General features: G+C 39.0%; 1 non-coding gene across 1 annotated transcript; it reads right to left on the bottom strand.

The window, feature by feature from the left end:
- Positions 1–15,448: 15,448 nt before the first annotated feature.
- LOC132618909 (small nucleolar RNA R71) lies at positions 15,449–15,554 on the bottom strand. The gene has a single exon (XR_009574380.1). It is a non-coding gene; the product is annotated as a small nucleolar RNA R71 (small nucleolar RNA).
- Between the last annotated feature and the right edge of the window lie 446 nt (positions 15,555–16,000).

The following is a 16,000-nucleotide window of genomic DNA, read 5'->3' on the forward strand; positions in this document are numbered from 1 at the left end:
ATGTTGTGTATCAGATGAAAATAATGGGTAACGATTCTGTGATGGCATAATGATGGTTAGAGACATGTTACAACGTCCCTAAGATTGGTATTGAGGTATTAAGCAAGTACTAAGAAGGTTCCATAAGGATCGGAGATCAAACGAGTCGACGAGAACAAGTCTCGAAAAACTGGGCAAACATACGGCTAGACATACTGGCCGTATAAAATCCACGGACCGTATGTCCAACCGTGGATTTGGCCCAGCACAATATAGCTCACTGGACCAAACATACTGTCCGTGAAAATTATACGGTCCGTGAAAATTATACGGACCGTATGTTGGTCCGTATAAAGTCCCTCGGCCAGATTTCAATTTTAAATATAAGGGACCATTTCCATTTCATTTCCACTCTTGACTTCAAGAACCCTCTAAAGAATACTCTAAAATTCATCCATAAGAAAAATTCAAGGGGAATTGAAGATCAACAACATAAAATCCATGGAGCAAAGCATATGGAACTCAAGAAGGATTCATCTTCTTCAAGAAAACCCTAAGGAGGCAAAGTGAAACTTTGGTGCAAGAGGAAGAATTCCATTCAAAGCTTGTTCCACCATCATCTAAGGTATGTTTTATGATTTTACTATGTTGTTTAAGGTATTGGAAAGCTAAGATGCTTGGATTGTAGAAAAAATATGGAAAATGAGTTTTTAAAAGGATGAGTAGTGTTACAATTGAATGGTAGTTGGATGGAAATCATGAATGTTGATATGTTGTGATCATGAATAAATTATAAGGAACATATAGACCATGGGATAAGTGTGACGTATGAGGAGATGTGATGATAGGCTAAAACTACATAATGTGGAGAAATTGGAGGAAATTGGTGGATTTTGCTAAATGTATATGAGCGATGATTGTTGGTCTCTATATTGTGATTATTGTTGTGAATGTTTGGGAGCTGAAGTAGAATACGGGAAACGTAGTAGAAACAAAGGAGATGCTGTCCAAATTTCCCTAGAAATAGAAGCCCCTTCTTATAATTGCTTAGCCAACGATGGCATGAACTCTCTTGAAGGTATACACGAGTGCATCATAAGAGAAGCGAGCAAGCCATAAGAATGGTAAACGTCCAAGGTATGTGAGGCTAGTCCCTTTCTTCCATGGCATGAATCCTAGGACATGATTCTTCTTTCATCCTCATGATTCTCCTACATTCTTAAAGGCTAAGAGTCCAAGATCATGAATAATTATACGAGATAAGAGCAATGTCATGAGTTTAGTAGTGATATGATGTCATTCCTTGCTTATACTCACCTCATACATTAATCCCTTCGAGGTGAGGCAGAATGGTTATAAATGTTCATAATGGAATCGAGGGTTCACGACCTTCTGTCACCTCGATAAAGTATAGTTGTTCTAGAATCTTCATGTATATATTATGATGGGCATATTACGATGAGCATATATGATGAGCATGTTATGATGAGAACGATCTTATGTTTATAGATTCCAATTTTACGATTTCAAAGACGACATGAGAATGTTGAGCCATCTATTGACTTCTCGATTTTACTCATGAATGATGACTACATTTTCTTTAAGATTCCAAAAACATATGGATTGACTCCTTATAAGATTATGACCCTATTTTATGTTTCCTCTTGATGTTATTATTCATATCTGTATTCTTCATTGATAGTCCCACCTTGTAATAATTGTTCCTTCAAGGTGAGACATGACGATCATGATTGATCCATAATATAGTCGGAGGCTACCGACCTTACGTCACTCCGATAGAGCCATAGCTTTTTCTTGGGCTCTCATGTATGCTATGTATATTATATAAGTATATGATATGTATATGTATTTAGGGGACATGGGGAAAGGTGAGGCGCTATAGACGCATAGCCACCTGGTCAGCTGGCATATTATGATCTCATCCCGGACGCGGGATGCCCGGATGCAAGATATATGGGTGATGGATCGGGTCGTATGTTCCACGACATTATATTGATATATGATGATATATGGATCAGGCTGCACGTTCCGCAGCAATATATGATACGATGTTTTATAAGTATGCATGCATGAATCCGCCTTAAGAGGCAAGCAGTTACTGGTTATCTTCTTGCACTTACTTTATCTTCTTATTCTCTCCTTATTTCTTGATGTATGCCTTACATACTCAATACAATGTTTGTACTGACATCCTTTTCTTTTTGGATGCTGTGCCCATGCCCACACGTAGATAGGGAGACACTGCAGATCCGTAGGAGCCATCTACATATTTATAGGAGCACTCCACTATTCCGGAGGTGCTATTCGGTTGATCCTTTTGTGTATATTGGTACATGTCATCCAATAGAGGCTCGTAGATACTCGATGTGGGTTATGTGGTTCCATGACATGGATAGTATGTATGTGTATGAGTATATTGAAAGATGTTCTTGTGTTAGAGCATTATATTTTGTAATGAAAACCAGATTCTTTTTAAAGTTAACAAAGAATCAATGAATGATTGTTAAATGGGTTAAGGAAACGATAGCCCGAGCGGTGCTCGGTGGTTAGCCCCGGGTACCCGTCGCGGCCCCCAGCTGGGTCGTGACACCCACCACCGGCTTTGATACCAACTGATCAGGTGGTTACGCGTATATAACACTTACCTTTCCCCATATCCCCTGTATACATATACATATCACATACTTATATAATATACAAAGCATGCATCAGAGCCCAAGGAAAAGCTATAACTCTATCGGAGTGACGTAGGGTCAGTAACATTCGATTACATTATGGATTAATCATGATCGTCATGTCTCACCTTGAAGGAACAATTATCATAAGGTGAGACTATTAATGAAGGTTAACATCAAGAGGAAACATAAAATGGGGTCGTAATCTCATAAGAAGTCAATCCATATACTTTTGGAATCTTAAAAAAAAAATGGTCATCATTCATGAATAAAGTTAAGAAATCAATAAATGGCTCGACATTCTCGTCTCGTCGTTGAAATCGTAAACTTGGAACCTTTAAACATAAAATCGTTCTCATCATAATAATATTCTCATTTTTGATATCATCGGTGTCATGGCAAAACATATCCATCGTTTTTATCCTAAGGGCTCACGTAGTCACAACCTTTGGTTTGGAGAGTGCGAATATTTTAGAAACACATTTATGGGTTAACAAGAAAGAAATCATGCTTTGAAATGGTAGACCTTTAACCCTTGATAACATGGAAAATATGGAAACATTTATGAAATCATAACCTAGGGATCATGCCTTCGAAAGAAAGGGACAAGCCTCACATACCTTGGACGTTTACTATTCCTATCGCTTGCTCGTCCTCCTTTAATGCACTTGTATACCTTCAAGAGAATTCATGTCGTCGTTAGCTAAGCAATTATAAGAACGGACTACTATTTCTAGGGAAAATTGGGCAGCATTTCCTTTGTTTCTACTACGTTTCCCATATTCTATTTCAGCTCCCAAACATTCGCAACAATAATCACAATCTAGAACCCAACAATCATCATTTATACACATTTAGCGAAGTCCACAAATTTCCTCCAATTTCTCCACATTTAGTGGTTTTAGCCTATCATCACATTTTCTCGTACGTCACACTTATTCCATGGTCTAAACATCATTTATAATGTATTCATAATAACAACATATCAACATTCATGATTTCCATCCAACTACCATGCAATTGTGACACTACTCATCCTTTCAAAACTCATTTTCCATGTTTTTCTACAATTCAAGCATGTTAGCTTTCCAATACCTTAAACAACATAATAAAATCATGAAACATACCTTAGATGATGGTGGAACAAGCTTTGAATGGAATTCTTCCTCTTGCACCAAAGTTTCACTTCACCTCCTTAGGGTTTCCTTGAAGAAGATGAATCCTACTTGAGTTTCATATGCTTTGCTCCATTAATTTTATGTTGTTTATCATCAACTCCGCTTGAATTTTTCTTATGGATGAATGTTAGAGTATTCTCTAGAGGGTTATTGATGTGGAGAGTAGGAATGAAGTGAATTAAAATGAAAACGGTCCCTTATATTTATTTTAAAAAAATCTGGCCGACCCACTTTATACGGACCAACATACGGTCCGTATAATTTTCACTGACCGTATGTTGGACCTTATGTTTGGTCCAATGAGCTATATTGTGCTGGGCCAGATCCACGGTTGGACATACAGTCCGTGTATTTTATACGGCCAGTATGTCTGGCCGTATGTTTGCCCAGCTTTCCGAGACTTGTTCTCGTCGACTCGTTTGATCTCCGATCCTTATGGAACCTTCTTAGCACTTGTTTAACACTTCAATACCAATCTTAGGGATGTTATAACATGTCTATAAACCATCATTATGCCATCACAGAATCGTTGCTCCTTATTCCCATCCGATACACAACATATGGTTCACTTTCCCTTAATAACTTTCGTTCCTCATCTCGGATGCCTTTGAGAATCTTAATTAGGGCCACTTACATCGTTTATTGCTCGTCAAAACATCGCATATGTTATGTCCCTCGCTCACCCATTCACTGGTCATGTACGGAGAATTTCCAAGGTGTAACATTCTTCCCCCCCTTTTGGAACATTCATCCTCGAATGTTAAAATACTCGGGAATTCTAAAAAAAATTCGCCAGAGTTTCCCCTGTAATCTGGCACTATCAACCTGTCACAACAACCCACAATATTACTGCCTCACAGGGCTACAGCACAGCATAAACATATCTATGGCCACACACGACCAAAATGTAAAAGGTAAGCACACATACCTTAAGGCCTTGGCGTATCATCATGAACTTCGCCTGGAGATTTGAATAGGTGCGGCATTTGGCTTCCATATTCTCTTCTGCTTCCCAAGTCGTTTCTTCCCGGTTATTATTTTACCACCAAACTTTGACTAAAGCTACCTCCTTATTTCGAAGTCCTCGCACTTATCTGTCTAATGTGGCAATGGGTACCTTTTCATAAATCAACTTCCTTGTCATTTGAGCATCATTTGATTGACATGATCCTAGTGGAAGTTCTAACATATTTGTAAGCTACCTTGCCTATTGCATACGATCTCATAGGATCTAATGCAACGGGGACTAAACTCCCCCCTTCATTCAGTGTTCTATCGCTCTCGTAAGTTGTCATATCCCAGGGCTACTGTAACAAGCGTATCATATGCACTTATATCACATTCCGAGTAATTTACATATTTGCCCTTAATGATAATCCCAACTCAACGTTCCAACTTAGTTTACCATATGTTTTCCTGCCTGGAGTATTATAACTCCATTATCCTTGTTTTATCTCTTACTCCTCATCTAAGTACTCACTTGGTTTCATTGGCGACGCATAAATATCGACAAATTACATAATCTTTTTGCGCGATTCGCATTCATACACATCCATCCATACACATGTATCCATATCCATATTCGTATTCATAATCATACTCATTTACCTATCGTATCCATGGTCATGTTCATATAGATATCAATATCATTCACAACGACTTTCCCGCCAATGTCTTTGCCTCGAGAACAGGGTAACCCCACAATAAAATCCATGTTAACCTCATGAATTATTCTGTGTCTCAGGCCTGCATGCCTCCTTCCTGTGACTACCATCCCCCACTATTATTTACAACATTCTCCGATGTCATATCTTTATTTGGGCTAGAGGGGTATTCAATCTCGGGAGCAATTAAATCAACTGTAAGGACAGAGAGAGACGAGAGTTTCCCTTATACTTGAAGAGTAAAAAGTCACCACAACCAATTGAATAGTACTCCCTAAACGGATTCCAATTCTTCTTCAGCCATGTCACGCAATCGGAGTTTTGAAATTTTACTCCCCATTTTGCGCCACTTGAGACCTTAAGGGACACAACGCCTCACAGATCGGCCCCATACTTCACTAAAAATTCGTCTAGGATTTGTAATTTAGAGGGACGAGGAGGTAATATAATCTTGAAGAACTGTGGGTCCACCCCTACCTGTCGTCGGTGTTTTACCATCTTTGCCGACTCACGGCCCTTCTTCTTCTTCTTCTTGCCTTTGGATGTCCTTATTCTACTGCCTGTAATCAATACGATCCCGTAGGGCTTATCATTTCAACCTACACACCGGTATCCTCTCTATTCGCTTCCCCCCCTTTAAGGGTTTTACTCGTGCCTGTAAATCTTGAGTTCCCGTACTCCTGACTACACTACGTCTTACTCATACCGTTCCCCAGAATCTTTGGCTATAACAGTTCATGTGTGAAGCCTTAGCGTACTCACCTTACAATCTTGTAACCAAATAATGCACCCGTTATAGTAATCCGAACAAACATGTATTTTACTTGGCTCATCCAGTAATTATGAGTCAACATCTAAATTTGCTCCAATTAGCAACTTCCTGCCCCATAGGGATGCTTACATTAGTAGTAGGTCTAACTATCCATGCCACCCATCTAATGTCACTTGCCTTCTTCTTCGGCGCTCAAAATTTGCTTGTAACGCCATCTTCGTTTCCCTGGGACCTAAGTCTCTTCCGCCACTAATACGCCCCATGCCTCCTATTCTGTTACTCTTGTTTACACTTGGCACCTATTTCATAACCGCATTGTACCGCTATCGTTATTAATTATAACTCTACTCCATCGCTTCATCATCGTCCAGTAACTCATAACTCATGATCACCTTTTCCTCTTCAACTCTTTACTTCATATACTTCACTCGTTCTAACTTGATATAGGACATTCGTAGGAAATACATTCTCCTTTAATTACCACACAACTATTCCTTAGGCACGCGTACTTCGTATATTTCCCTTTTGCTATATCCTCGCTCTTACTCCTTCCTGCTCGACTTATCTTATTTCCTCTCATTTTATAATCGATCTTTGACTCTTCGTATGAGGAACCATGTTCTTAACTTAGTATCGCTTTTTCCTCTAGGACATACCGCCTTTATCAATCCACTCTTTGACACCACCTTTGTCAATTCATCCCTTGCTGCCAAAACTGATTCTATTCGTTCTGATCATCCCCTCTCACTCCTATCACGTTGACCCTCCTCCTACTAATTGTCCTACTTTCATTATTTATCTTTACCGTAGTCTTGGTCTTTTACACCCAACTAAAGGTATCATTCATACTCTTAATTATACCAATCGCAGCTACTGCCATTTCGCTATATCACTTTTCGCCGATTCTTTTTCAGGTTGACTTCCCCCTTTTTGCTGGCTGTTATCTCGGTCATTGAGGAATCCCTACGCTGAACTTTCCCCAGCATGGTCCTTCAAGCTTTCTCACCTGCGGCTCCCTGGTTCGCTTACTGGTTTCATCCTCGTATTCACATAGAGCTTGGCTTACCCTTAGGCATCCCCTCGCTATACCTTACATTATGATTTTCGTTACGTGCTCATTATATCTAGATCATAATCTACCCTGTAGAGTGACACTTCTTGATCTCGTTCACAAGTCTGCTTATAACATAAGATAGCCTCATGAAGCAGGCATACCCAACCTATTATTCTTTTTAGCTAGTCACATTACACTTACCATAGGGATTGTTTGCCCACGTATTCACATTAATCATAAAAGGGTGCTAACAATATACCTGGAGCAATATCAGGGGAATACTCAGGATCCTGTCGTTCATTTAATGCATGGATGTGATGCTGAGATCCACTTAGACTAGGCGTTCCTCCTTGGTCTCTATCACCACCTATTAACGTCTATGGCCTTAGCCTTGGAGGGCGTACCGACGATGAAGAACAAACTACTAACCCTATAGGTCGAATCTTATCCCTATCACACCTCCACGGGCAATCACGCATAATATGGCCTGGCCGGGCGCAAGTATAACAAACATCTAAGCCCGAACGGCACAGTCCAGAATGTAACTTGCGACACTGAGTACATCGCGGCACCAGGGATCTCTTCTGACCAGAACCACTCCGAATCCGAGGACTAGAAACTCTGAGACTCTGGGGTAACCTTGAATAAGTAGGTCCTTCAAATCTGGGCCTAGGGAACTGCGGAGGAGCACCTCTAAACTCCTGATCAGACCCTGAAGGATTATCTCCCTTTTCCAAATCCATGCTATCGTGGGCCACATCTTGCCGCTGAGCTTGGGCGGCTACCAATTGAGTTAGCAACAGAATAGCCTGTCTCGTCTCTTGGCCCGAAGTATCTTGTGAAGGAACAGGGGGTGCTGAAGCTAAAATTAAGTCTCCCCTGTGACCCTCTAAAGTGGGCGGAATATGGAAAAACCGAGGTGGGGCCTTATTCTGAGGTTTGCCCTCCTTCATATCTATAGACGGCTCTTGATTAAGCCCTTCTTCAACCACCATCTTGCCCTTCTGGGCCGCCGTAGCTTTTTCTCTCATCGGCTTTGCTGAAATTATAACGCACCGTTAGGGGAGGGATAATCTTATAACACAGCTCTATCGCACGGTCTATTAAGACGAAAGATGGTCGTCTTTCCTAAATGCCCGGTAGCCTCCTGTTTATAGATGTGGTACACCACACACCGATAAACAAGACTCTACTAGACACGGCTTGTAGACACTTCCTACGACAAACTGCTCTGATACCACTTTTGTCACGACCCGACTAGGGGCCGCGACGGGTACCCGGGGCTAACCACCGAGCACCGCTCCTGCTATCATTTCCTTAACCCATTCAACAATCATCCATCGATTTCCGGTTAACTTTAAAGAAAGGGATGTGCTTTTCATTACAGAATATAATGCTTTAATGCAAGAACATATTTCAATATACTTATACACATGCATATTACCCACGTCGTGGAACCACATAACCCACATCGAGTATCTACGAGCCTATATAGGATGACATATACAAATATACACAAAAGCATCATCACGAGCACCTCCGGAAGATGGAGTGCTCCTCAGATCAGCTGGTAGCTCCTACCAGTCTGGACCGCCTCCCTGTCTACCTGTGGGCATGAACACAGCGTCCAAAGAAAACGGACGTCAGTATGAGTGGTGTACCGAGTATGTAAGGCATGAATGAAAATTCAGTATGGGATACAAGCATGAATAATAACAGGATAGAAATATAGAGCATATCATGGGGTAACGGAGTAACCTGTACATATGAGTGCCTCTTAGAGCAGATGCCATGTATGCATACTCATAAAGTATTATCACATCATGATTTGCTGCGGAACGTGCAGCCCGATCCATATATCATTATATATTCATATATCGCCGTGGAACGTACGGCCCGATCCATGACCCATATAGCACGCGTCCGGGATGATATTAACCGATGTGGGATTCGCCTAAGGCAAGCCTTACACTCACCCCCCTCCTTGGGACTCAGTGTCTTTACTGAGGTTTGCCCCATCATTGGGTTTGCCCCACCACTGGGTTTGCCCCACCACCAGCTTTGATACTAACTGATCAGGTGGTTACGCGTATATAACGCTTACCTTTCCCCATATCCCCTGTATACAGATACATATCACATACTTATATAATATACATAACATGCATGAGAGCCCAAGGAAAAGCTATAACTCTATTGGAGTGACGTAGGGTCAGTAACCTCCGATTATATTGTGGATTAATCATGATCGTCATGTCTCACCTTGAAGGAACAATTATCATAAGATGAGACTATCAATGAATGTTAACATCAAGAGGAAACATAAAATGGGGTCGTAATCTCATAAGAAGTCAATCCATATACTTTTGGAATCTTAAAAAAAAATGTGTTCATCATTCATGAATAAAGTTAAGAAATCAATAAATGGCTCGACATTCTCGTCTCGTCGTTGAAATCGTAAACTTGGAACCTTTAAACATAAAATCATTCTCATCATAATAATATTCTCATTTTTGACATCATCGGTGTCATGGCAAAACATATCCATCGTTTTTATCCTAAGGGCTCACGTAGTCACAACCTTTGGTTTGGAGAGTGCGAATATTTTAGAAACACATTTATGGGTTAACAAGAAAGAAATCATGCTTTGAAATGGTAGACCTTTAACCATTGATAACAAGGAAAATATGGAAACATTTATGAAATCATAACCTAGGGATCATGCCTTCGAAAGAAAGGGACAAGCCTCACATACCTTGGACGTTTACTATTTTTATCGCTTGCTCGTCCTCCTTTAATTCACTTGTATATACCTTCAAGAGAATTTATGTTGTCGTTAGCTAAGCAATTATAAGAACGGACTACTATTTCTAGGGAAAATTGGGCAGCATTTTCTTTTGTTTCTACTACGTTTCCCATATTCTATTTCAGCTCCAAAACATTCACAAGAATAATCACAATCTAGAACCCAACAATCATCATTTATAAACATTTAGGAAAGTCCACCAATTTCCTCCAATTTCTCCACATTTAGTGGTTTTAGCCTATCATCACATTTTCTCGTACGTCACACTTATTCCATGGTCTAAACATCATTTATAATGTATTCATAATAACAACATATCAACATTCATGATTTCCATCCAACTACCATGCAATTGTGACACTACTCATCCTTTCAAAACTCATTTTCCATGTTTTTCTACAATTCAAGCATGTTAGCTTTCCAATACCTTAAACAACATAATAAAATCATGAAACATACCTTAGATGATGGTGGAACAAGCTTTGAATGGAATTCTTCCTCTTGCACCAAAGTTTCACTTCACCTCTTTAGGGTTTCCTTGAAGAAGATGAATCCTACTTGAGTTTCATATGCTTTGCTCCATTAATTTTATGTTGTTTATCATCAACTCCCCTTGAATTTTTCTTATGGATGAATGTTAGAGTATTCTCTAGAGGGTTATTGAAGTGGAGAGTAGGAATGAAGTGAATTAAAATGAAAACGGTCCCTTATATTTATTTTAAAAATATCTGGCCGACCCACTTTATACGGACCAACATACGGTCCGTATAATTTTCATTGACCGTATGTTGGACAGTATGTTTGGTCCAATGAGCTATATTGTGCTGGGCCAGATCCACGGTTGGACATACGGTCCGTGTATTTTATACGGCCAGTATGTCTGGCCGTATGTTTGCCCAGCTTTCCGAGACTTGTTCTCGTCGACTCGTTTGATCTCCGATCCTTATGGAACCTTCTTAGCACTTGTTTAACACTTCAATACCAATCTTAGGGATGTTATAAAATGTCTCTAAACCATCATTATGCCATCACAAAATCATTGCTCCTTATTCCCATCCGATACACAACATACGGTTCACTTTCCCTTAATAACTTTCGTTCCTCATCTTGGATGCCTTTGAGAATCTTAATTAGGGCCACTTACATCGTTTATTGCTCGTCAAAACATCGCATATGTTATGTCCCTCGCTCACCCATTCATTGTACATGTACAGAGAATTTCCAAGGTGTAACAAGAATACTAAATGAATGTAGGGTAAGTATGATGAGTAGTAAAATGAGTGGTGCTCGGTAGTTAGCTCCGGGTACCCGTCATGGCCCCTAGCCGGATCGTGACAATTTCATTCAGTTGATTTTATGTACGAGTGCGTTATTCCACAGTACTCACATTTCTTTTGTCTGGGGCATTGCAGTTCACAATGCGGGTACATATATTCATAGCGACACTACTCCACGCTAGATTTACGCACTCTCAACTATTAGTGAGCCCCACTTGATCTTCGGGGCGTAGTTATATTAATTTTTGCATTTTAGCTGTATTGGGTATGCTAGGGGCTTGTCCCGGTAAACATTTTGATTCATGGCTATGTCAATCAATTTTAATTTTAGCCGTTTTGAAAGTAATTGCAATTAAAGTCAAATAAATTGTAAAATTGAGATGTAAGTGATTATTTATTCAATTAATTAAATTTCTTGATTTAACGGAGTAAACACCTATCAATTAATCATTAATAGCTCTTAAACAATTAACTAAATAATTATTTTCACAATTTTGATTTAAAATTTTGATAAATGTGTTTCAAAATTTTAAAAAATATACAAAATTCATAGGATGATATACATTAATATACTGGATGATATTTTGCCAAATGAAATGGCAAAACGTCACCGAAATAATTTTCTAAAATCATTTTGACTTGTAAAAATGTATATTTCACTCTGTTTGTGAGTCAAGAACTTATAATAATTTACTAGAGGGAAAAAATTAGGTGTCAACACTGATAGTTTTCACTTTTGATGTTTATTCCCTTATGGATATTGGCTCCACCCTATCATATGTTATCTCATTTATTGCTAATAAATTTGGGATAGAGCCAAAAAAGTTGCATGAACCCTTTGAAGTGTCCACCCCAGTTGGAGAGTCAGTTACAACTAGACGTGTGTATAAGGGCTGTCCAGTTAGAGTCCATCACTGCAACACCGTAGCCGACTTAGTAGAGTAGGAAATAGTAGAATTCGATGTAATCATGGTCATGGATTGGTTGGCGTCATATTATGCCACAATAGGCTGTAGAGAAAAATTTATAAGTTTCGAGTTTCCTAACGAACCAGTTATTGAATGGAAGGGCGATGAAGTAGTACCCATGGGTAGGTTTATTTTCTATCTTAAAGCTAGAAAAATGATCTCCAACGAGTTTATTTATCACTTAGTTCGAGTCAAGGATACAGATGCCCAAACCCCAACTCTTTAGTTCGTACCAATTATCAATGAGTTTCTAGAAGCCTTTCTAGAAAATCTTCTCGCAGTCCTCCCGATAGAAGATTGACTTTGGAATTGATTTACTCCTCGGCACCAAGCCAATATCTATCTCATCATACAGAATGGCTCCAACAGAGTTGAAAGTGTGAAAAGCCCAGTTGAAAGCTCTTCTTAATAAGGGATTTATTAGGCCAAATGTGTCAGATTGGGGTGCGCTGGTCTTGTTTGTCCGAAGAAAGGATGGATCATTGAGAATGTGCCTTGACTATAGGTAATTGAACAAGGTCACAATTACAAACATGTACCCCACTTCCCAGGATGACTTGTTCGACCAAGTTTATGATCCCCAGTGTTATTCTAAGATTGACCTCAGATTAGGGTACCATCAGCTGAAGGTTAAGAAAGTTGATATGCTGATGACCTTTTTCAGAATATGTTATGGTCATTTTGAATTTCATGTCATGTCGTTGGGCTGATGAATGAACCAACAACTTTTATGGACCTTATGAACAGGGTCTTCAAGCTTTACCTTGATTTATTCATCATTTTCTTTATTGATGACATACTGATTTATTCCCGTTGTGAGACCGACCATGCAGAACATCTCAAAATAGTGTTGCGGCCAATTCAAGATCGCAAGATTTGTGAGAAATTTTGAAAGTGTGAATTTTGGCCGAAATCAGTGGCGTTTCTAGAGCATGTTATTTCAGGGCGGGCGTGAAAGTGGATTTTTAGAAAATTGATGCAATAATAAATTGGCCCAGACCCCTTCAACAACAAAGATAAGAATTTTCTTAAGGCTGGCAGGTTACAGACGCTTCGTAGAAGGTTTTTCCTCTATCTCAGCTCTGTTGACTAAGTTGACTCATAAGAAATCCAAGTTTCAATGGTCAGATGTATGTCAGTGAAGTCTCAAGGAGTTGAAAACGAAGTTGACTTCTGCTCCAGTTTTGATGCTACCAAAGGGTTCCTAGTTGGTGAGATATGGAATTACGGCACATTTGATGTCTTTTACATGTAGTTCTTATTGTTTTTAGTTATATTATATGTCATTTCTTAGATGTTTTTTCGGGATAAATTACTCAATGTGTCAAAACCAAGCAAAAAAGCCAAATCAAAGCAAGAAATGACAAAATGCGACGCAGAGTGTGAAATGAAAATGTAGAGTCAAACGCATATTCAAAACAGAGAACCCAGAAATCTGGCAACTGAAATGTGGCGCAAAACGCAATATGTGGCACAAACTGGTGCATCAATGTCGCATTCTAGTCCTTGTTCTACGTTGGAAAAACACTGAAATGTGCCGCATATGACCAAAATATGGTTGATTATGTGGCGCAGATTGGCCTGACGGGGTATTTTTGTCTAGTTTTTATGCACGAATTGCGGAGGCTATAAATACATTTTCTAGGTTTTTTTTTTTTGATTCATTTTTCAGATTCTAAAACTTGTCCTACTTCTAAGGAGCATTGAATATTCCATTGCTGAATCTTTCTAGAAGTATATTCCAAATTTTCTTGACATCTTCCTTTATTGTAAGCTTTAAATATTGTCTTTATTAATTTGTCTTGTACTAGAACACATGAGTAGCTAATTTTAATTCTAAGGTTGTGGACCCAATGATGGGTGTTATGTTAATGGGTGTTTACTATTGAATATATGCATAATGGATTGTTGGTTTCTATTTATTTCTTATGCTTTAAAGTTGGTTGATGGTTGCAAAATTAACCTATGCCATATACCCTTTCTTTACCTGGGAAGGTGCGTTAGGGTTCAGTAGAAATGAATTGCAAGAACTCACGACGCTAACCCTCATTTAATAAACTCACTTAGGGATAAGAGGGGTTTACTTGACATAAATAAATCGTTCTTCAACTATACACTCTTACATTTGGGAAAGCTATAAAGCGGAAATACTTTCTAACTATTGGGAAATATTAGAGAGTCATTTAGATAATAAGTGCATACAATACAACGACCAATTAGGAATATATCATATTAACACCTATAGCATTACACTTTATCAAAAGGGGACACAATTGTGTTTCTTGCTCCAACTAAAGTTAATTTCATGTCAAAATAACAATTAGAAACATAATCTCTTTTACAACTTACCGGTATAGGATTACGACTAGAGTCAAGTACAAAAGTAACATTTTCACACCATATACCTGTGGGATTCGACCCCAACCTAGTTGTGTTATTATATTTGACAGTGACCACTTTATGCTGTTTGTTATGTGTAATTTGTGCGTATCAAATTTTGGGGCTGTTTTCGGGAAATACGGTTTGAAATTACTAAATAGTGTGTGCTTACTTCGAGTCTGTTTCTATTCCATCATACCTTGTTTTATTTTTGTTGTGAACCAAGTGATTATACATGACGAGGAGGAGGTTGTGGAGCACAAGATGGTCGGGGAGCAAATGTAATTCCTCCGCTAGTGGAGGAGAACGAACATGAAAATATGTTTGCTGATCTTATCGAAGAGGTTGAGTATGTAACCGCCATTGTTCGTCCGAAGGTTGATGCGATAAATTTTAAGATTTATAGTGGCATCTATCAATTGCTTAAGCTTGACCGTTATTTCAAAAATTCCATCGACAATGACCCACATCAACACTTGAAGAATATTATAGGTGTGTGCCAGACACATAAGCAGAACAATGTAACTCAAGATGCAATGGTGGAGGGTTTTCAAATACTCTTTAGCCGGTGAAGCCAAGACTTTGTTCGAGAAATTTCCCCACAATTCAATTGATACGTGGGCCAAGCAAGTGAATTTTTTTCTCAAGAAATGGTTTCCTCCAAGTAAGAATGCCGAACTTAGAGACAACATTTTTGAGTTCTAGAAACTTTCGGGGGAACAAATTATGAAGCTTGGGAGAGGTTCAAGCAATAATTAATGAGGTCTCCGAATCATGGCTTTCCAAATAACATATTGATGGAGAAGTTGTTACACCTTGAAATATTTCACGTCGTCGTATAGTAGATAGACTAATGCAGTGTGAGAAGTATATGATGTTTCTATAAGCAAGAAGCAGTATTTAATGGTTCTAAGTGAGATTCCAAAGACATTTGAGGCAAGGGAAGTAAGTTTGTTGAGAAAGGCGAAGTATACGTTGTGTTTCGGAAGAGTTTTATAAAGTACCGAGCTAAGGTTGATCTAATAATGTCTTGAGAAAAAGCTATAATGCTCCTTAAGTTGTTCACAAAGTGTTAAACAAGTGTTAAGAAGGTCCCATAAGGATTGGAGATTAAACGAGTTGACGAGAACAAGTTTCGGGAAGTTGTGGATTATATGATCCTTTATACGGACCGTACAAAAGATACCGTCCATATGTCTGACCGTAGAATCCTTCCAGAGAAGGATG

This window comes from Lycium barbarum, chromosome 1 (assembly GCF_019175385.1).
Source record: "Lycium barbarum isolate Lr01 chromosome 1, ASM1917538v2, whole genome shotgun sequence".
In the NCBI taxonomy this organism is placed as follows: domain Eukaryota; kingdom Viridiplantae; phylum Streptophyta; class Magnoliopsida; order Solanales; family Solanaceae; genus Lycium; species Lycium barbarum.